Below are 23167 nucleotides of genomic sequence, written 5' to 3' on the forward strand. Positions count from 1 at the left end.
TTGTCAACTACTACTTGATTGCAACAATGCTATGAATCATAAAGGAGCAAGCACAGCCTTGTGCAAACAGGGAGCTTATCCAAAATCCTTTTTTAAAAAAAAAAAAAAAAATTTCCCTCACGTAGAGGACAATGACAGAATGGAAAGAGGAAAAGCTATGCCATACCCCATAACCTGCCAAAATCCTGGGTCAATGAAGGATCCTAGGGATCACTGCTCAAGGGGGACTTAGACTCTTAAGGTATTGTAAGGACACTAACTGAAGAGATGTTGCCAGTTGACATTTTCTAACATGTAGGTTAACTATATAAGGGCCAATGATATTCTGCCACCTGATGCCATTGTCATGATGATGATAGTATTTAAGTGCTTACTATACGCATGACATAGCAGCTGTCATGTGTGATTGGCAAGCTTTTTCCACACAGGCATCAATTCTCTTGTTCTGAAGGCTGCTGCAAACTTGCTGGTTAGACTGCCTGCAGCTTGTAACCCATCCCCTCACCATTTGACCAGCACAACGTTGTCATTCCAATCAGCCTCACCTTGAACTGTTGTCTCAGAACCCAATCTGGCTGAGTTTTCATTTTCATTAGCCCTGACTTTCAAACATTCCTGTATTGTCTCAATCAAGCCCAAATAATAATAATAATGACTATGGTATGTGTTAAGGGCTTACTATGTGCCAAGCACTCTGCTAAGCACTGGGGTACATACAAGGTAATCATTTCCCTCATGGGGCTCACAGTTTAAGTAGGAGGGAGAACAGGTTTTGAATCACCATTTTTCAGATGAGGAAACTGAGGCCCAGAGAAGTTAAATGACTTGCTCAGGGTCACAGCAGACAGGTGGAGTATTTAGGATAAGAACCCAGGTCTTCTGACTCCGAGGCCGTGTTCTCTCCACTAGGCCATGCTCACCACTCAGCAACTGACTGCCCCATAGACATCAGGCATACACTCTCAACTCCCAGCCTACAGATGAATCGCAGGGAGCAGGTCTCAATTCATAGTTAAAGCCCAATGTCTCCAAACATCAGTGGTATTTGAGCACTTCCTCTGTGAAGAGCATTGTACTAAGCACTTGGGAGAGTACAGAGTTGGCAAACATGTTCCCTGCCCACCAAGAGCTTAGTCTAGAAGCAGCGTGGCTCAGTGGAAAGAGCATGGGCTTTGGAGTCAGAGGTCATGGGTTCGACTCCTGGCTCTGCCACGTGTCAGCTGTGAGACTATGGGCAAGTCACTTCACTGTGCCTCAGTTCCCTCATCTGTAAAATGGGGATTAACTGTGAGCCTCACGTGGGACAACCTGATTACCCTGTATCTACCCCAGTGCTTAGAACAGTGCTCTGCACATAGTAAGCGCTTAACAAATACCAACATGATTAGAGGACATCCCCATTGAAGACTTTGACCTTTGAGCTGAAGTCAAGGATCAACTATTCAAAACTGGGATGGTCATGACCTTCAAACCAGAATTTCCATCTTTTGGATCAGAGACGAAAAAGTTTAAAAGGAGAGAACAGCAGGACCAACTTGCTGTCTACCATTATTGGAGGGACTGTACTTGGATAACAGGGAGAAAGACGGGGGGAAGCAGCGTGGCTCAGTGGAAAGAGCACGGGCTTTGAAGTCAGGGCTCATGAGTTCGAATCCCAGCTCTGCCACTTGTCGGCTGTGTGACTGTGGGCAAGTCACTTAACTTCTCTGTGCCTCAGTTCCCTCATCTGTAAAATGGGGATTAAGACTGTGAGCCCCACGTGGGACAACCTGATTCCCCTGTGTCTACCCCAGCGCTTAGAACAGTGCTCGGCACATAGTAAGCGCTTAACAAATACCAACATTATTATTATTATTATTATTACCTCCAAACTGGCACTGGAAATTCCTGCATCCTAATCCTTATCCTGATGTCTTGAAGTCACACTGACTAGGTCTCCAAGCAGGGTGGCTCTAAGAGAGGAAGGCAAGGCAAGATATACATCAAGACCTTCTAGAAATTGATTTTGGCAACCCACTTTAATCATCAGCTCCTGCAGACTACAACTGACTAGACACTTGTTACAAAAGTCAACTGATTCTGGGAGGAAAGAGAGAATGTAATGCATTGAGCTTAACACACCATAAAGGAACTGATAGAATTTCATGCTGGGTCAGTCGGGAGCTGTCATCAGAAAAAACTCTGTGACGAAGTTCTAGTTGAACAGTGTGTGGAAGCCTACTAATGGCAGGATTCAGACAACCAAGAGTTAAGAAGCCATAGATCCACTGCCATTTGTCTCTGTTTTTCTATTTGTCAACCCAACACACCAAAGCCATGTGTCATATGACTGTTTTCCCCAAATGAAAACATGCAATAGAATGGAAGACAGTCAGACTTCCCAGCTAATTAGTTTCCACATGCATGAGCCTAAAGCTGCTTTTAGGTTCAGTATGGTTCACCACCCCTCCAAACACACACCATAAAGGGATTGACTTCTCTAGGAAAATCCAGCATTTCAAACATGAGCTCATGATCTCTGACAAATAGCTGGAAAGAAAGAAAATAGTGATAGATTACAGATGCTTTGGGATTGGCATAACCATTTCTTGCTTTTGTTTCAGGCTAGTAGTATCTTGGAGTTCATCTTAGCACCTTCCATGATAGATTGCTGCAGGCAAGATTGGTGTAAACCAGATGACTCATCTCATTCAGCATGATTTCCCCCACTACAAGTGCTTGTAAAAAAGGAGGGACACCCTTTCCACTGACATCTAAACCCACTCAAGGCTGCAACTCTTTCTGCTCCTTCTACATTTTTCTTTATTCTTTTCAGACAGGAATGGGGTTGTTTTAAGAAGCATATTAAGAACCCAAGCCTACAAGTAGTGTCATTATTGGGTCACACCAAATAGTCTCTCCAATCATGTATTCCGTCTGAGAGTGGCAACATGGTCTGCAGAGGAAACTGATCATTCCCCTCCTGGACATCTATATTCATGGTTACCAATAATAATGATGGGATTTGTTAAGCACTTACTATGTGCCAAGCACTACCTATGTCCAGGTAAGTTTCAACTTTCCCATAAAGGACCTTTAACTCAATTATCTAAAATGACCTTTCCATGTCAGAAGACCTGGGTTCTAATTCCAGTTCTGTCACTAGACCGTTGTGTGACCATGAGCAAGCCACTTAACTTCTCTGTGCCTCAGTTTCCTCATCTATAAAATGGAGACTCAATGACTGTTCTCACTACTACTAATAATAATGTTGGTATTTGTTAAGCACTTACTATGTGCCAAGCACTGTTCTAAGCACTGGGAAAGATGCAAGGTAATCAGACTGTCCCACATAGGGCTCACAGTCTTCATCCCCACTTTACAGTTGAGGTAACTGAGGCACAGAGAAGTTAACCGACATGCCCAAGGTCACACAGCTGACAAGCGGCGGAGCAGGGCTTAGAACCCATGACCTCTGACTCTCAAGCCCAGGCTTTTTCCATTAAACCATACTGCTTCTCTGACTACTTAGATTGTAAGCGCTATATGGGACCTACCTAATTATATCTACCCCAGCACTCAGTAGTAAGCACTTGACAAATACAACAATTATTATTATCTAAACACTAATAATTACTAGTACTTACTGGCACCAAGTTCAGCTTTAGAACCCACTTTCCTGTAGGGATTGGAGCAGGAGAAATCAACCATATTATCCATTCTAACTACTAGGGGACTGGTAAACCTAATTTCACCCTCTCACTTTCGGCTTCCAGCTTCACTGTTCATCTCATCTCCTAGAACAAAAGTCTTCTTGCTTAAGAGCCTACCCTGGGCCACATTGAAATACTGATCTCTCTGATCCAGCCCAAAACCAACAGAAAGACTGCCATGTGGGACATGATTATCTTTTATCTACCCTAGACCTTAGTACAGTGCTTGGCACATAGTAAGCATTAAACAAATAGTACATGATTATATTTTCCTGGAAATCAACAGGCTTGCCAGTAGGTAAATCAAGCATTCCACACAATAGGTCAGTCATTAATACGGATTCATTTATGGCACACACTGGAGAAATTACAAGGAAGTCATCAGAAGTCACAGTGCCTGGCCTTAAGCAGCTTACCATCCAAGGCAGCTAAGATTTTATACACAGACAAGTCAAGCCATGAAAAATAAGAATGAGCCCTTTGGGAGAATGATCTGATTAACTGCCTTCATTACGCCAGTTTACATGAGTAGTGGAAAGGGAGCTCCCTATTAACCAAAAACCTCCAAAAGTCCCTGTTGGTGCACATGTTATTTAGTTGTCAAGTCAGGGGCAGGGCATCTGACGGCCTTTTTAGAGGTTGTGGTTGTTTTAGCCCGGGCTGCCTGCTCGGGCACATGGCCTAGGGTTCCTGAGCCCCGTGGAGCCACTCTGTGTATCAAAGCCTGTGCCAGCCAGGGACTCCCAGCAGCCTCCACTGGGTTACTGAGCACTCTCAGTCCTCAGAAAACTGCTGCTAGGACAACACAGGAGAGTCGAACTTCCGCTCCCCTCGGAAAAGGACCATGGACTGGGGACGGTGTACACAGCCAGTCAGAGGGGCAGACAGATGTTGGAGCTACACCGTGGCTGGGATCGCACTCCTGGAGGCCAGGAACAGTCACAACAGCTGGACCAGGGCCTTGGGGGCAGCTGCAGAGACCCTAGAGCACACACATCATGCAATTCAGAAAATAACTGGAAAAGTTTTTAAAAAAAAACAACTTGTATTGGAGAAGATTGGGGAAAACTGCCTAGCAAAGGGGTGCATGGGCAGAGATGGACGCAGAATCAATTTAACAGAAAGACTAAATATAATGCTTGTGGCAGGGCTAAGGTACATCGGCAAATTGCACAGAACTCGAGGTATGTCTGCAATGCTTTCCCGGCTAAGTAATGAGGCATCAAAAATCTGGTCTTCAATGGCTGAAGGAAGTAAAGAATTGAAGTAGTTATCTAGGGTACTCGGATGAAGAACCTAACTTTTGATTACTCAGGTAATTCAAGCAAAGGGATCTCTCACTGTTAATGGTCCATAGTCTAGTCTTAATTTATTTGGCCAGGGCAGACCAAGTTAAACATTCATTTCCCAATCAGGATTTATCAGATTATTCCTAGCCTTGAAGAGAAATAATAATGCCTTGAATTTACATACAGCTTTTACTTCCAACAATGATATTTGTTAAGCACTTACTCTGTGCCAAGCACAATTGTGGTATATGTTACGCACTTACGTGCCAAGCACTGTGCTAAGTACTGGAGTACATATAAAATCATCAGTGAGGACAGCCCCTACCTGACTCAGAGATCTCCATCACATGTATTTTATCCCCATTTTACAGGCAAGGAGGCACCAAGATGTGAAATGACTTGCCCAGGGTAACACAGCAGGCAGGTTCATTCATTCATTCAATAGTATTTATTGAGCACTTGCTATGTGCAGAGCACTGTACTAAGCGATTGGAATGAACAAGTCGGCAACAGATAGAGACAGTCCCTGCCGTTTGATGGGCTTACAGTCTAATTGGGGGAGACAGACAGACAAGAACAATGGCAATAAATACAGTCAAGGGGAAGAACATCTCGTAAAAACAATGGCAACTAAATAGAATCAAGGTGATGTACAATTCATTAAAATAAATAGGGTAAAGAAAATATATACAGTTGAGCAGACGAGTACAGTGCTGAGGGGATGGGAAGGGAGAGGGGGAGAAGCAGAGGGAAATGGGGGGAAAAGAGGGTTAAGCTGCGGAGAGGTGAAGGGGGGGCGGTAGAGGGAGTAGAGGGAGAAGGGGAGCTCAGTTTGGGAAGGCCTCTTGGAGGAGGTGAGTTTTAAGTAAGGTTTTGAAGAGGGGAAGAGAATCAGTTTGGTGGAGGTGAGGAGGGAGGGCGTTCCAGGACCGCGGGAGGACGTGGCCCAGGGGTCAACGGTGGGATAGGCGAGACCGAGGGATGGTGAGGAGGTGGGCGGCGGAGGAACGGAACATGCGGGGTGGGCGGTAGAAAGAGAGAAGGGAGGAGAGGTAGGAAGGGGCAAGGTGATGTAGAACCTTGAAGCCTAGAGTGAGGAGTTTTTGTTTGGAGCAGAGGTTGATAGGCAGCCACTGGAGTTGTTTAAGAAGGGGAGTGACATCCCCAGATCGTTTCTGCAGGAAGATGAGCCGGGCAGCGGAGTGAAGAATAGACTGGAGCGGGGCGAGAGAGGAGGAAGGGAGATCAGAGAGAAGGCTGACACAGGATTTAACGAGAGCCTGTAGCAGTAAGGTAGCCGTTTGAAGGAGAGGAAAGGGCAGATCTTGGCGATATTGTAAAGGTGAAACCGGCAGGTCTCGGTAACGGATAGGATGTGTGGGGTGAACGAGAGAGACGAGTCAAGGAAGACACCGAGATTGCGGGCCCGAGAGACGGGAAGGATGGTCGTGCCATCCACGGTGATAGGGAAGTCTGGGAGAGGACCTGGCTTGGGAGGGAAAATGAGGAGCTCAGTCTTGCTCACGTTGAGTTTTAGGTGGCGGGCCGACATCCAGGTGGAGACATCCTGGAGGCAGGAGGAGATGCGAGCCTGAAGGGAAGGGGAGAGGACAGAGGCGGAGATGTAGATCTGCGTGTCATCTGCGTAGAGATGGTAGTCAAAGCCGTGAGAGTGAATGAGTTCACCAAGGGAGTGAGTGTAAATGGAGAACAGAAGAGGGCCAAGAACTGACCCTTGAGGAACTCCAACAGTTAAAAGATGGGAGGGGGAGGAGGTGCCTGCGAAGGAGACCTAGAATGACCGGCCAGAGAGATAAGAGGAGAGCCAGGAGAGGACGGAGTCCATGAGGCCAAGGTGAGATAAGGTATGGAGGAGGAGGGGATGGTCGACAGTGTCAAAGGCAGAAGAGAGGTCAAGGAGGATTAGAATGGAGTAGGAGCCATTGGATTTGGCAAGAAGGAGGTCATGGGTGAGTCTCGGTAGAGTGGAGGGGACGGAAGCCAGATTGGAGGGGGTCCAGGAGAGAATGGGAGTTAAGGAATTCTAAGCAGCGATTGTAGATGACCCGTTCTAGGATTTTGGAAAGGAAGGGTAGTAGGGAGATAGGGCAATTACTGGAGGGGGAAGTGGGGTCAAGAGTGGGTTTTTTCAGAATGGGGGAAGACGTGGGCATGTTTGAAGGCAGAGGGGAAGGAGCCATTGGAGACTGAGTGGTTAAAAATAGAAGTTAAGGAAGGGAGGAGGGCAGGGGCAATGTTTTTAATAAGGTGAGAGGGAATGAAGAGCTTGGACTAATACAAGGTCCTCCTGACTCCCAGGAGCGTGCTCTTTCCATCCCCTCTCATGTCAGTTTATCCTCCCATCCTTGGGAAGTAGGGAGAGTCAGTGATTCTCCCATTTTACAGACAAGAAAACTGAGGGGGTCAAGAGATTAAATGTCTCGCTTGAGGTCACTCCGCAAGTCAATCCATCGTATTTATTGACTGTTTATTGTGCACAGAGCACCGTACTAAACACTTGGCAGCGAACAATATAACAGAGTTGGTAGACATGTTCCCTGCACACAACGAGCTTACAGTCTTGGGGGTGGGGGGGGAACAGACATGAATATGAATAAACTATGGAAATGTACATAAGTGCTATAGGGCTCAGGGAGGTGGAGCAAATCCAAGTTAAGGGGGATGCAGAAGGGAGTGAGAGAAAAGGAAATGAGGGCTTAGTCAGGGAAGGCCTCTTGGAGATGTGCCTTCAATAAAGCTTTGCAGAGGGGTGGGGCGAGAGTAATTGTCTGTTGGATATGAAGAGGGAGGGTATTCCAGGCCAGAAGCAGGATGTGAGTGAGGGGTCAGCTGCAAGAGAGATGAGAATGATGTTACAATGAATAGTTTGGCATTAGAGGAGAGAAGTGTGCAGGCTGGGTTGTAGTGAGAGAACAGCGAGGTAAGGTAGGAGGGAGTAAGGTAACAGTGATTGAGGTCAAAATGTGACTAGATCCTAAGATTCATGAATCCCAGACATGTGCTCTCTCCAGTAGATAAGATGGTGATGTCGGCCCTTTGTCATCATGACCCTGTTTTTAAAAATCCATTTTCCCCCCAATGTGGTGGTTTCCAGTTTGGCACATTTTTCCTACTGGCATGTGCATTTTCACGCAGCGGAAGCCCCCGACAAATTTTGAAGAATTTTTCTCAAGAAGCCTGAAGATGTGACTCTTTTAAAAGCAGAGTGACATATTCCTCCTGTCACCAGAGCAGACTTCAACACCAAACCTCCCCAATCCCAAAACAGCACCAGGCTCAGCCAGATCTGATGCTTAGCAAGTGCAGAGTGCTTTCCAAGCAGATCCACAATGTGAATATCATTTATCAGCTTCAACAGAAATTACTTTCCCTGAATTTTTGCCTGCCATTAGTGCAGCTTTAGGTGACTGTTTCTTCTTGACCCTTCCTGTGGACCAGATCTGTTCAGTGTTTCTGTGTGTGACTTCATACCCGTTAGAAGAAACTCAGGAAGTCTGGTGAGTTTCTCGAGAAATTTCACTATCTCAACTGCCCCTGGAGATGAAGCAACAGATGGAAGATGAAGCCACCCGGATGTCCACGAAGCAAAGATTTAGCAAGAGGCTACTCCAGAAAGAGTGACGAGACAGCCATCCATTCACTCTCTGGGAAAAGGAGGAGAGTCAGAGGAACTGACTGCTTCTGCCTCTGCATTCCTTCCTGACTGATGTCCAGTCTGGTGAGTGTCTCTGGGCTCAGTTGGGCTATAACTCAAGTAAATTGGTGCTAACAAGACTTTTGTCAGAGACTCCCTGAAACCTGGGAAATACAGCATATTGACACTAAAAGGCAGGGTGGGGGCCAGAGGCGGGGAAGGAAGAGGTGGAGACAGGCATCAACAAGTCTGCCCTCTCCCCACACTAACCTCTTGAAAATCTCACTGGGACAAAGGGAATCAGACCACTTCACCCCTGGGAGCACTGGCTTAATTCTGATTTCGAGTCCTTCAGGTAAATAAAAACCAAGAAGCACAAGCTTCTATTTCCACCCCACCCCCACCACCCCCGGCCCCTCTGTAATGTCTTCTGCCAATCCGGTATGAATCCCCAGTCACAGAACCATCCTGCAGCACTCTAATTCCACAGACAGGGTAGACCCCATAGTTTCTCCCTTGAAATACCCTTAACCCCAGCCGAGCCAGGCATCACTTCCTGTTTCTTGCTCAGTCTCAATTCCTGAGAATGCCACATTGAAGAGTCCTAAAGGATTGGTTCAAAGTCCTTAGAAGTTTCTCACAGGCAGCAGCCCTGGAGGAATCAAAGAGCAACTTGGTATCCTACTAGAACTTCCTGATCTCTGACTTTTCATTCTTCCTTAATCACACCATCGTGTGTTTTTCTGGGAACTGGGGAAGAGGAAACAGATGGGAAATGTCTGGGAGAGAGAAAAAGGAAGAAAAGCAAAGGAAAAGTGAAGTCAACTAAGGTATTCATACTTTAACGTCTTTCTTGAAAGTGAACTATGAGACATCTTTCACCGGAATGCTTTCCTTTCCGTGTGTCTAGAAAATTTCCCTTTTAACACAAGTAGGCTTTCTTGGCATGTTAATCTAAAGCAGTTGTGCACTGTCCACCACCAGCATGCTATCTTTCTCATTGCTTACTTTTCCTAAAGCTTTGCTATTGCTCATTAATGACTAACGAAAAAAACTGGGAAGAGAAAACAAGAAACTTTCCAGATTATATTCAAAGCTGACAGGAGCACCTTCCTCAGCCCACGTAGGCTAAGCACAATAGTTTCTTTTCAGACTGTGGCTGTGACTCAATTGGCAAGTGACAATTATCCACAGGCCGAGGTAATTGTGATTCTGAGGGTTCAGTAAATGCCAGCGATACAGGGCTGCAGCACCAGCAATTCTGCTCTCTTTTCTTTATTACCAGATGGGATGAGGCAGTGAACCTCTGAGGGGGAAAGAAATGATCTCAAGTCTGTTGTTAGCCATGGTGCTTTACTCTGGGTAGATGCTGTTTATCTCCAATTGCATTGTGGCTGATGAGGCTAGTGGTTAGAGCAACCACTTTCAGATCCAGAATGCAGAGCTCAGGGGTTCTTAGGATGCTCTAAAGACAGTTCAATATACAGAGTTGTTTTTCAAACAAACACCGATAGTGATGCTGACCAGGCATTATGGACACACTGAAAATGGAGATGATTTCCCAGGACATCTCTCAAAACACTCATTAGAGGACACCAGGCCACTCCTCCAAAAGCCCCATGGCACTCCTCTGCTCCTCCTTTGCCAAAACTCCTGTCCTTTGGCTGCAAGGCTCTTGTTCAGCCAGTTCCCTCTAACCTTCTCACTCTCCTCTCCGGCTACTCCCCAACCTTCTTTATGGTATTTGTTAAGCACTTAATCAGAGGATGTGGGTTCTAATCCCAGCTCCGCCTCTTGTCTGCTGTGTGACCTTGGGCAAGTCACTTAACTTCTCTGTGCCTCAGTTACCTCATCTGTAAAATGGGGATTAAGACTGTGAGACCCATGTGGGACAACCTGATTACCTTGTATCTACCCCAGCTCTTAGAATAGTACTTGGTACATAGCCCTTAACAAATATGATAATTATTATTATGTGTCAAGCACTGTACTAAGCACTGGTGTAGACAAAAGCTAATCATGTTGGACAGTACACCTCCCACCTGGTGCTCCCCATTTTACAGATGAGGTAAAAGGGACAGAGAAGCTGAGTGACTTGCCCAGAGTCACACAATAGACAAGTGGTAGAGCTGGAATTAGAAATCAGGTCCTTCTGACTCACAGGCCCAGGCTCAATCCACTAGGCCTTGCTGCTTCCCAAGCTTGACTCAAACTCCATTACGATACTCATCCCATTTCCCTGCTTGGGACAATCCTCCAATTCAACTTCTCCCTGTTTCTCCTTCACACCTCTTCCAGGAAGCACTCTCTGATTAATTCTCCACCTCAGCAGCCATATACAAGTTCATTTTTCTTTGTCTAAAATTCTATCTTTTCTTGCAGTCTTGACTAGGATACAGTTAATCAATTTATAACTGCCATCTCAGAGATGACTAGCAATGGAATGTCTACCAACTGCTTTATTGCAAGAAAGGAGGAATCAAGCCTGGTTATGAACTACCCCAAGCCTACTGTGATTTGGGCTTGTGGCAACCTGAGTGAAAGTTCAATCCAGGGTTGATCTTCCATCAGCCTCTTCCTTGGCTTTCAGAGCAAAAGGTCAGGCAGGCTGAGAATTTACAGCCAAACCCCAAGGTACATGAAAGCTCATCTGGCGGGGGGGGGGGGGGGGGGGGAGGGGGGGGGGGGTGTCGTCAGGTCAACTCCAGCCAGAGTGACTCAGGTCTTACCCTTCCCGGCTCAGTTGAGAATTTCCAACCACAGCCTTCAGCGGACGTTGGACTATGTTTGGGGCCTGTTTTGTCTCCTGCTTCTTTTTGTTTGTGTGGGATGTGGCTGTCCTCCTACTTCAGCTTCCAGGTGACAGACTAACACATTCTGAAGCAGAAGACTGAGAACAATGCCAAGTGTAGACATTATAGCTCTGTTTATTTTGACCTCTCTAGTGGCAAATATTTTTATGGTTGCCTCCCCAATTAGAGTGTAAGCTCCTTGTGGGCAGAGAATGGGTCCCTTCATTAATCTATACTTCCCAAGTGCAGTTCACCGCACCAAGTGGGCACTCAAATACTAGTGACACTATTGGGTCCAACCCAATTTGCCTGTACTAGTCCCAGCGCTTAGTACAGTTCCTGGCTCATAGTAAGTGCTTATAAATACCACTATTATTATTATTTTGGTATCATGAGTGACAACACTTTACAAAGATGGGAAAAGTCATAAGGAGGATTTGGGTAGAAATATAAAGAGTGCTGTTTCAGACACAAAGTCTGATGTGTCAGCAAGACAGCCAAGTAGAGATGTCCTGAAGGCAGGAGGAAATAAAAGACTGCAGAAGAGAGATCAGGGCTGGAGATGCAAATTTGGAAATCATCCACACACACAGATGGTAGCTGAAGCCATAGGAGCGAATGAATTCTCCACAAGAGTGGGAGCAGAAGGAGAACAGAGGGAATCCGGTCAGTCTTATTTATTGAGCACTTACTATGTGCAGAACGCTGTACTAAGCAGGACCCAGAACTGATTCTTGAGGGACTTTCACAGTTAGGGGGTGAGAGACAGAGGCAAAGAGATCCAGAGAGGTAAATGGAGAACCAGGAGAGGACAGTGTCAGTGAAGTCAAGATTGGATAAGGTTTCCAGGTTTAGTAGACTAGGGTGGAGTAGTGGCTGTTGATGTTTCTCAATCAAGTCTATTGGCAGCCTATTGTTCTTTGAGGAAATGAACAAGAGGGAACAGAAGTGAATTCTCAATTTGCAGTTTGGCTGCAGGGTAATTTTTGAATACAGATTTTCTCAGTATTCTTAGTGCTCCCTTTCCAAAGCATTTAAGAAAGCCCCCAGAATAAATGACCAGTAATGAGGGAAATATTAATTGTAAAGGGAGACTAAAATAGTTATGAGAGGGGAGAGAAATTGCAAGCACCTGATAGTAAACACATGCGGTCTTTGAAAGTCCAGCGTGAGGGAGTAGCTGAAGGTACAAAGACACAAATACTCAAACAAATGCCACCATGTGGTGCACATAAAGATCATCCTTTGCTACACTGGTGCGTTTACTCTTTTCAGCACTTTCAATTTGCTTTTGATTTTGCAACTTGGTTTCATGATCTTCCCGAACTCCCCGCTGGAGAATGATCAGCAAGATGGCTTAGTAATACTTCAGCACTGGTAGGCACTTTTGCAAGTACACATTTGAACTTCTGGTTTTTCCAAGGAAGGAGAAACATCTAGCCAGGCAAGTGTCCAGATCAACCACATTTGAGCTGAAAATTCAGGGAACCTAGAAAAACCAAGAAGCACTTGAAATCGTTACGTGTAGATCAGTGGCCCTATTACACAGGAGTCTGTTGAGTCCTAGACTGACACTGAGGTGCACACAGGCTTAGCTCGTGGTTAAGTGCACCCTGAAGTTTCAGCTCTGGGGCCAGGGTCCTCTTCAACCTGAGTGGCTTTGACCAACGCATCTCATCTTAACCCTCCTCTCAGAGAAGACTCCAAATTGTTAAGAGGCAGAACACCTATCATCAACTTGGTTGTGGCTCTCTGGATTCATACCCCAACTTCTCCACCCAATTTGTGGAATGACAGAAGACTCGAGAAAGGAGGCTCAGAGAAGGAGTGAATGAGAGGATAGAGCAAACATTGGAAGTCAATCATTGGTATTTACTGAGCACTTACTCGTGCAGAGCACTGTACTGAAAATCTTGGAAGATACAATTCCTGCCCTCATGGAGTTTACAATCTAGTGGGGGAGACAGACATTAAAATAAATTCCAGACAGGGGAAGCAACAGAGTATAAGGATGTTTAAATACTGTGGGGCCGAGGAGCGTATTCAAGTGCTTAGTGGAGGTAATAATAATTGTGGTATTTGTTAAGCGCTTATTATGTGACAGACTGTACTAAGCACTAGGGTGGAAACAGCAAATCAGGTTGGACACAGTCTCTTTCTCACATGGGGTTCACAGTCTCACTCCCCATTTTCCAGATGAGGTAATAGATCCAGAGAATTTTAGTGACTCATCCAAGGCCACACAGCAGACAAGTGGAAGATCTGGGATTAGAAAGCAGGTCCTCTGATTTCCAGGCCCTTGCTCCTATCCACTAGTCCACACTGCTTCCCAGATCCAAGTGTACAGAGGACATGGAAGGGAGGAGAGATAAGAAAGCTTCCTGGAGGAGATACAATTTTAATAGGGAGTCATTTGTATAAGGAGTTTCCAGGCTCACTCCTGTATCCCTCTGGCATCAGTATGGCCTTGGGAACAGGTAAAGGGAGTGACTGTCCATGATACTAAGGGCAACAGAAACTTGGTAACATGGAATCAGAGGGCACAGATGCCTACAGTCACTGGGCCAGTTCAGAATCCAAAGTGGGGGTTTCTGAAGCGTTAAATCCAGGAAACACTTGAGGGGTATAAGCCTGTCCTGACCTCTCCACCCCTTTGGCTCTTTGCTCCCTAAACCTGCAAGGCCAAGTTGCTGACTTGATCGGTGAGGGGTAACATGCAGAAGAGGTGTGAGAAGACACCGACACATTTTGCCCTTCCTCCTCCTCTCTCCTTCCCCTAAGGACAGTTTAACTGGAGCAGCGGGAAGTCTAATGACTCCCACCTCCAAGATCCTTTCTTTTATTGGCTTTACCATTGTCGCCTATGCATACTGACTCCTGCTTATTGTTGCTGCAATCCAGTTACCATTATCTCTGACAACTCTCATCTAAACTGGGAGTCCCATGTAGGATGGGGACTGTGCCTGATCTCTTATATTTGTATCTATCCAAAGCTCATCATCATAAATACCATAACTAATCCCCATCCATTACTTTAGGCTGAAATATACTTCGAATCAAAAGGCAGTCTTTTTGCCCCCACTTTCTAGATGGGAAATTAAAAACTATTAAGGTCTATTCATTTTCAGGCTAATTCACTGCAACTCTTCACATTATTTGACAGAGTGACATGAAAAACTACCCCCTTTAATGGAAGATGGCTTGTACCCGGGCCTCTCCATAAATGGGCCACCCTACATTTTACCCCACTCTTTTCCAAAGGCCCTAGGGGCCCTGTCATCTATGTCACACCGGAGGTTCAACCGAGGAGATAACCAGAAGCCAACGGCCCACCTCTCCCCAATTTACAAGGCTCGAGAATGTGACTGGATCTCCCAGTCCAGCTTTGTCCACAGGCCTGCACCTGCTGACAGAGGTGACCACAGAAGATGACCCAAGTGATGAGCCAGCCCCCAAACTCCTACTGCCCGAGACCCACCATGTCTCCTGGAAACATCAGCTGTTTTCTTAACCTCTCCCCAGGCCTGCGGTGGGTCGACATTTTGTTTAGAAGACTACTTCGGGCTGTTTATGTTGCCGGCAAGCCCAGTGTACCGCAGACCTAACACTGCCACCTCTTCGTTTACATACCTCTATTTCAGGACATTACACCCTCCTCTCCTAATGCTCCAGTGGGTTGGAGGGGATTCTCCCCTCTCTTTGGCCTTTCTTGGAAGGTTTCTTAATTACACTGCTCAACCATAATCATTTGCAAGCCACCCAGGAGATCTCTTTCAGTCCCTCGTTTAATTATGCCTACACATGCTTATGTAAATACACAGTTAATTGTAGTCATTCTTTTACCAGAGCTATGGGCCCAGAAGCCTCTAAAGAAGTAACTTCGGGAGGTACCTTTGGACTATGCAGAGTGTCAGCAATGCAGTGCATTTGACTCAAGCATCACCCTTCAGATCTTCAGTTCACCCCCTTCCCTTCTTCCCATGGGAAAATACAAGTATCTGCTGAAGGCAAAACATTACCTTTTTATATTACAAACAACTATTTTGTTTGGTTTTAAAGGAAGAGATTAAGTCTTTACCCCACACAAATTCCTTCCTCCAAATGATTCCGATGGCTACTGGAACCCAATCCTCCGATGAAGAAAATTCTCCAGGACATCCTCAATTTTTGCTTTCTAGCTTGGGGTGTCTCAGACGTTTTCAAGCTACCAAAACCTAAGCAATAGAACCTCCAATTTCACATTCTAGTTTCAAAGAACTCCTCCAAATCTTCTAGACTATAAGCTCACAGTGGTCAGGGAAAGTGTCTGCCAACTCTGTTATATTATACGCTCCCAAGAGTTTGGTGCAGTGTTTGGCAAATTGTAAGTACTCAAATACAATTGAGGATGAAATCCAAGATAAAAGTGATAGTGGACAACTGCATTTGGGTGTCACAAATGCTCTTCCTCACTAGGAACATTTCTCACTTCAAACCGGGCTTAACAGCAAAAACACCCAAGATAGATTTGTTTCTCAAATCTGAAAGGTGTATAGCATTGTGCTAAACTCTTGGGAATATGCAATAGGAGGACTTGTTTCCTGCAACAGAGGAGCTTGCAATCTAACGGGAGACACAAGAAGGGACAAAATGCTCACACAGAACAGATCAGAGATGCAAATAAAAATAGAAATAAGCATTAAAACAGAGTCGTATGACATAACAGTTCCACGAAGTCAAACAAACTTTATGGACAGAGACCTTTCTGTTTGGCAAATTTCTCAGACTGGCCATTTTCGAGCCAGTTTATTGGAATGACTATACTCTGTCTCAAGCATACAAAGGCTCAGTTTCAGCACTGGTAGCAAAGAGGAGGTGGGGCAGATGAGAAGGCAGGGTGGGACTCTGCAGCCAGGTCGGGGCAGGGGTCTAGAACTCCTGCTTTGCATTTCCTGCAGGATTCGCTTCTCTCAGGACTCCAGATCTGTTCTTTTCCACTTCTCCACCCTATAGGGCCAGGACAGACCCAGGCTTTGATCTGGGACAAGCAGCAGCTAGCACAGCAGCCAGCACAGCGTGCCTGGCCCCAGACACCTTCCTGGTTGAATCCAAACTGCTCCCACCACTCCTCACCTCCTGTAGTTTCTGCTTTTGCTACAGTAAAGGTATGGGTCAGATAGTCCTGAGACTTGGGAAACAGGGAGTCTGATAGCCTTTCCCCAGAGTTTCTGCTTTTGCTCAGGAAAGAGTTTCTGGGCTCCCCAAAATCTGTGCCACTGCAGTACATGGCAGAGAGCATGCCTCAGCCCTGTCACCCTCCCACACTTGCATACTTCTCCTGTACTGCTCCCACATCCTGGGTCACTGGAGCAGGGGGACTCAACGGGCAGATATGCCTTCCAATCAGGGCCTGCCTGGGGTTAAAAAAAAAAAAAAATCAGAGGAGGGTGGCTCAAAATGTTTTAGCTGGTGGAATCTGAAGAACAAAGATCACCCGGAAGCCATCATTTGTTATGGGAGCCGTAGATTTAGGGCATCAAGAAGCCAAACTATATGGACAGAAAACCCTGTTTGGCAAATTTCTCAATGACAGACCACTTTTGAGATAGCTTAAAGTGACTATACCCTCTCTCACGTGTACTAAGGCTCGGTTTTGCACTATCAAAGGAAGGATGGAAGCCTATCATTTGTAGATTAGAAAGCTAACCTACTGTTTAGCCTCATCTCTCACTGCATAGATGCATCTCTTTGGCTCAACCCATATATGCAATCTGCCACCAAATCCTGTTGTTTCTACCATCATAGCATCATTAAAATCCACCCTTTTCTCTCCAACTAAGCCACTACTATGCTGATGCAAGCACTTATTTCCCACCTTAACTACCACAGCCTCCTCAGTGACCTCCCTGCCTCTTGTGTCTCCCCACTTCAGACCACAGTTCCCTCTGCTGTCAAGAACATTTTTCTGAAGAAATAAAAAAAAACATTCAGCTCACACATCCTCACTTCTCGAGAACTTCCACAGAAAAAGAAACTCCTTACCATCTGCTTTAAAGCACTCAATTACCTTGCCCATCTTATCTCTCTGATTTCCTACTACACACTTTACTCCTCCAACCCCAACCTGCCTACTCACCTCAATCTCATGTGTCTTATTGTTGACCCCTTGCCCACATCCTTCCTCTGGCCTGGAACTTCCTCCCCCTTCATAACCAACAGACCACTGCTCTCCCCACCTTCAAAGCCTATTTAAAATCCCATCTCCTCCAAGAGGCCTTCCCTAACTAAGCCCTCATTTCACCTACTCCCTCTCCTTTCCGCATCACCTACGCACTTGCCTCTGCACCCTTTAAGCTTGCTATTCACCTCACCCTCAGCTACACAGTACATATAGAAAAAGAGAGAGAGTCATAATGTATTGTAATGTCTTTAGACTGTAAGCTCCTGGGGGACGGGGAATGTTACTACCAGCTTTGTTGTATTGTACACTTCCAAATGCTTATTACAGTACTCTGCATAAAGTAAGCACTTAATAAATATCATTCATTGATTGAGAAATACGATTGAATGAATGAATGATTGTATCCAACATAATCAAGGAGCTGTGGAATACATGTTGCCAGAGCTGCTCTGGAGAACTGAAGGAGAGAGGGCCATGGTCTGGCAGATTTGAGAAGGGATTTCATGTTGGTGAACGACATAAGCAATAGGTTGGAGTCAGGAGGACTGTGGGTGAGAAGTAAAACCAGAAGTTTAACTTATGAGGAGCCAAGAGTGTGAGGTGAGGTATGGCAAGAAAAGACAGCATACAAGTAGTGCACAGTACAGCACTCTTGAACACAGGAGATACTTAATGAATACCACTGAATGATGAGGAAAAAAAGAGGGAAGTCATGAGGGCAGTTAGCAGCACGCTTGACTAAATGGGAAAGTCAGGAGGGTTTTCCAAGGATGTAATCCTTCCCAGATGAATCCCCAACCCCTAGCCCCATCAAACCAACAGTCACCTTTAGCACTTAATGTTAAACGTGAATGCATAATTATGTATATCCAATTTTATATTCAAGTATTTACTCTGGGATTTCATCCTGATAGTCAAACTACTTCTCATTTTATCCTTCACTGGCTCTCACCATTTGTACATTATTTCTGTCTGTCTCTCCCATTCGAGTGTAAGTTCCTTGAAGGCAGGGAAAAGTGTTCTGCTTCCACTGTACTATGCCAGGCACTTAGTATAGTGTTGTGCACACAGCAGGTGTTCAATAAATGATACTGATTGATCAAATACCAGGGATGGAAGGTGGAAAAGTACAATTTTTCCAGCCTGAATTATTTCAATCAATCCAAAGGTATTTATTGAGTGCTTGCTCTGTACTGAGGGTTGTACTAAGGGCTTGGGAGAGTACAATACAAGAGAGTAGACAGACACAATCCTTACCCTTAGGGAATTTACAATCCAGTGGTTAAGGTTTATATTTTTCTTTCTATCTGTTCCAAAATGGCACAGAGACAAAGCTGCCCATCACAGGCAGATGCATCAAGGATCAGCATAGTGCCAATCCCATCTCATGGCTTTGACTACCATCTCTACGCAGATGAGACGCAGATCTACATCTCTGCCTCTGTCCTCTCCCCTTCCCTTCAGGCTCGCATCTCCTCCTGCCTCCAGGATGTCTCCACCTGGATGTCGGCCCGCCACCTAAAACTCAATATGAGCAAGACTGAGCTCCTCACCTTCCCTCCCAAACCCGGTCCTCTCCCAGACTTCCCTATCACCATGGATGGCACGACCATCCTTCCCGTCTCTCAGACCCGCAATCTCGGTGTCATCCTTGACTCGTCTCTCTCGTTCACCCCACACATCCTATCCGTTACCTAGACCTGCCGGTTTCACCTTTACAATATCGCCAAGATCCGCCCTTTCCTCTCCACCCAAACGGCTACCTTACTGCTACGGGCTCTCGTTATATCCCGGCTAGACTACTGTGTCAGCCTTCTCTCTGATCTCCCTTGCTCCTCTCTCGCCACGCTCCAGTCTATTCTTCACTCCATTGCCCGGCTCATCTTCCTGCAGAAACGATCTGGGCATGTCATTCCCTTCTTAAACAACAGTGGTTGCCTATCAACCTCCGCTCCAAACAAAAACTCACTCTAGGCTTCAAGGCTCTACATCACCTTGCCCCTTCCTACCTCTCCTCCCTTCTCTCTTTCTACTGCCCACCCCGCATGCTCCGCTCCTCTGCCACCCACCTCCTCACCGTCCCTCGGTCTCGCCTATCCCACCGTCGACCCCTGGGCCACGTCCTCCCGCGGTCCTGGAATGCCCTCCCTCCTCACCTCCGCCAAACTGATTCTCTTCCCCTCTTCAAAACCCTACTTAAAACTCACCTCCTCCAAGAGGCCTTCCCAGACTGAGCTCCCCGTCTCCCTCTACAACGCCCCCCTTCACCTCTCCACAGCTTAACCCTCTTTTCCCCCCATTTCCCTCTGCTCCTCCCCCTCTCCCTTCCCGTCCCCTCAGCACTGTACTCGTCTGCTCAACTGTATATATTTTCTTTACCCTATTTATTTTAATGAATTGTACATCACCTTGATTCTATTTAGTTGCCATTGTTTTTACGAGATGTTCTTCCCCTTGACTCTATTTATTGCCATTGTTCTTGTCTGTCTGTCTCCCCCGATTAGACTGTAAGCCTGTCAAACGGCAGGGACTGTCTCTACCTGTTGCCGACTTGTTCATTCCAAGTGCTTAGTACAGTTCTCTGCACATAGTAAGCGCTCAATAAATACTATTGAATGAAAGGTCGTAGAGCAGACAAGTGGTAGAGCGGGGATTAGAACCCAGGTCCTTCTGCCTTCCAGGCCCATGCTCTATCTGCTAGGCCACCCAGTTTCTCAAACAAATGAAGCTGAAAGTCCGTGACTTGAGTTCCTTTCTACTATACTCCCCCAAGGGCTAAGCTCACTGAGAGCAGGGAATGTGTCGATTGTTATACTGTACTCTCCCAAGCGCTTAGCACAGTGCTATGAATACAGTAATCACTCAAACATGTCAGACTACTTGTTTTGTTTTGTTCTGTTTTACTTTGCTGTCTGTCACACCCCTTTAGACTGTGAGCCCGTCACTGGGCAGGGATTGTCTCTCTCTGTTGCCGAATTGTCCATTCCAAGCGCTTAGTACAGTGTTCTGCACATAGTTAGCGCTCAATAACTACTACTGAATGAAATACTATTGAATGAATCTCAGGGCTGCAGCAAGGGATCCTGGCTGAGGTGTGCCAACTAACCAGTCGGCCACCAATGGCAAGTCAGTTAATTGTATTTATTAATAATGAGAATAATGTTGGTATTTATTAAGTGCTTACTATGTGTAGAGCACTGTTCTAAGCTCTGGGGTAAACACAGGGGAATCAGATTGTCCCACGTGGGGCTCACAGTCTTAATCCCCATTTTACAGATGAGGGAACTGAGGCACAGAGAAGTTAAGTGACTTGCCCACAGTCACACAGCTGACAAGTGGCAGAGCTGGGATTCGAACTCATGAGCCCTGATTCCAAAGCCCATGCTCTTTCCACTGCGCCACGCTGCTATTATTTACTGTGTGAAGAGTACAGTACTAAGAGCTTGGGAGAGTACAATATAACAACATATTCCCTGCCCACAAGAAGCTTGCAGTCTAGAAGGAGCTCACACAGTCATATTTATTGAGCACTTTCTGTGTGCAGAGTACTGTATTTAGTGCTTGGGAGAGGACAACATAATTTAACAGACACATTCCCTACCCAAAACAAGCTTACAGTCTAGAAGGAGCTTAAAGTCGGTCAATCATATTTATTAAGCACTTAAGGTGTGCAGAGCATTGTATTAAACACTTGGAAGAGTACAATATAGCAATATTCCAGCAGGACCTTACAGTCTAGAGGGGACAAGTCAACATAGTTCCCGGCATGGCAGAGAGGGGATGGAGCTGCTACAGGATGAGGATGGAGGCAAGCTAAAAGTGGATGTTCCCAATCTTTTGGCTGGCAGAACACAGCCCCTAGCCCAGCCCGGGAGCCACTGGCATTCTCCTCACTCACAGTGGGCTGTGGAGTGAGCTGGAGTCTCTCCCCTGCCATTTGAAATGAGATCCTGACTCCCTGGGAACTATATCTTGTCAAAAAGTATAGGTAGCTCATAGTATTATCATACACTGGCTAATATGACCCATTTGCCTAGGGTCAAGAAACATGGGAAATCTGTTTTGTTTGCCATTGGATATTCATTTTGCCCTGTGCAAATTCAATCTTACTTATTGAGCATTTAACTGTATGCAGAGCACTGTACTAAGCATTTGGGGAAGTACACTACAATAATTCACAGTTACATTCCCTGCCCACAACGAACTTATGGTCTAAAGGGATGACCTCACAGTTTAGAGGGCTTATTGTTGCCAGAAATCCAGGTGGCCCAACCTGAAGCCCCTCCAGCCATAACTACACCACTGTGCAAAGTCTCCATTAGCATTCACAGAAGCTGAACAGGCTAAAAGCACAGCTTCTACAGGATTATAAAACAAAAATCTTTTCTGTTTTTACTGTAGACATGAGGATTCTCATATTTGAGGGTCAGCAATCTCTCAGTTCACATTGACTTCTCCCTGAACTCAATATGAAGTTCGCCCCCTAAGCTCATACTTTTTTTTTCAAACAAACCTCCAAGTTTTCTTTCTGGTTCTCAGAATTGTGGGTGCCTGATGTCACCTTGCTTTCCTTTTCTTAGAACCAGAAAGGTACGATTCCTCTCCACTTGGTGCACTATCCCTAAATGTGCTGGGACCTCAGGAACGGCACCTGTCAGCAAACAAGTCTATCAACTGCATTCTTTTCAGTATCCTGGTGGACCCCGAAAGGGGAAGACGTCCAGCCAAATACCAAACAGTGGCCATGATTTTTCAGACATTTCCAAATTTCTTAAACTCTGGAAATCTTTTGCCTTCCTCCCCCAGTTTTCACAAGTTGGCAAATTTACTGAGAGACATGGGACTTGTGTTTCCTGGGGAACAGATTGGATAAGGTGGGGTCGGGGGAAAAAATTAGCTTTTTTTTTTTTTATATCTGCCAAGGGAGAGGAGACCCCCAAAGAACAAGAACAAGCATCCAACCTAGGTGAAGCCAGCACACAATGGAAATTCAAATCCTGAGCTTTCTGAAAGCCTTTTGAAAGCCTGCCTGGCTATAGCATAGTCTGTCAGTCTGTCAATCATATTTATTAAGCACTTATTGTGTGGCGAGCACTGTATTAAGTGCTTGGGAGAGTATAACAATGTAACAAATACATTCCCTGCCCACAACAAGCTTACAGTCTAGAGGGGGAGACAGACATTAATATAAATAAATTACAAACATGTATGTAAGTCCCGTAGAGTTGGGAGAGGGGATGAATAAAGGGAGCAAGTCAGGGTGATACAGAAGGGTGTGGAAGAAAAGGAAAAGAGGACTTAGGGAAAGTCCCAGAGGAAATGAGCCTTCAATAAGGCTTTGAAAGGGGATGAGGGGAGAAGAGTAATTGTCTGTTAGATGTGAAGAAGGGCATTTCAGGATAGATGCATGACATGAGCATATGGGTACAATCGTTCTTGGACACCTTTCCTACTATTTTTCACCCTAACAGTATTTGCATGCCCAGGAATTCTCCTCTTCTTCACTAACCCTGTCAAATGTTTATGCACAACACCCTGACAGTCCCTTCCAGTGGCTGTTAGGCCAAGGCAAGGGAGGG

General features: G+C 45.7%; 1 long non-coding RNA gene across 1 annotated transcript in view; it reads right to left on the minus strand.

Moving 5' to 3' along the window:
* LOC114813332 overlaps positions 1–23167 on the minus strand; it is a 151251-nt gene that overhangs the window by 119961 nt on the left and 8123 nt on the right. The window lies entirely within an intron of this gene.

This window comes from Ornithorhynchus anatinus, chromosome 7 (genome assembly GCF_004115215.2).
Source record: "Ornithorhynchus anatinus isolate Pmale09 chromosome 7, mOrnAna1.pri.v4, whole genome shotgun sequence".
Lineage (NCBI taxonomy): Eukaryota > Metazoa > Chordata > Mammalia > Monotremata > Ornithorhynchidae > Ornithorhynchus > Ornithorhynchus anatinus.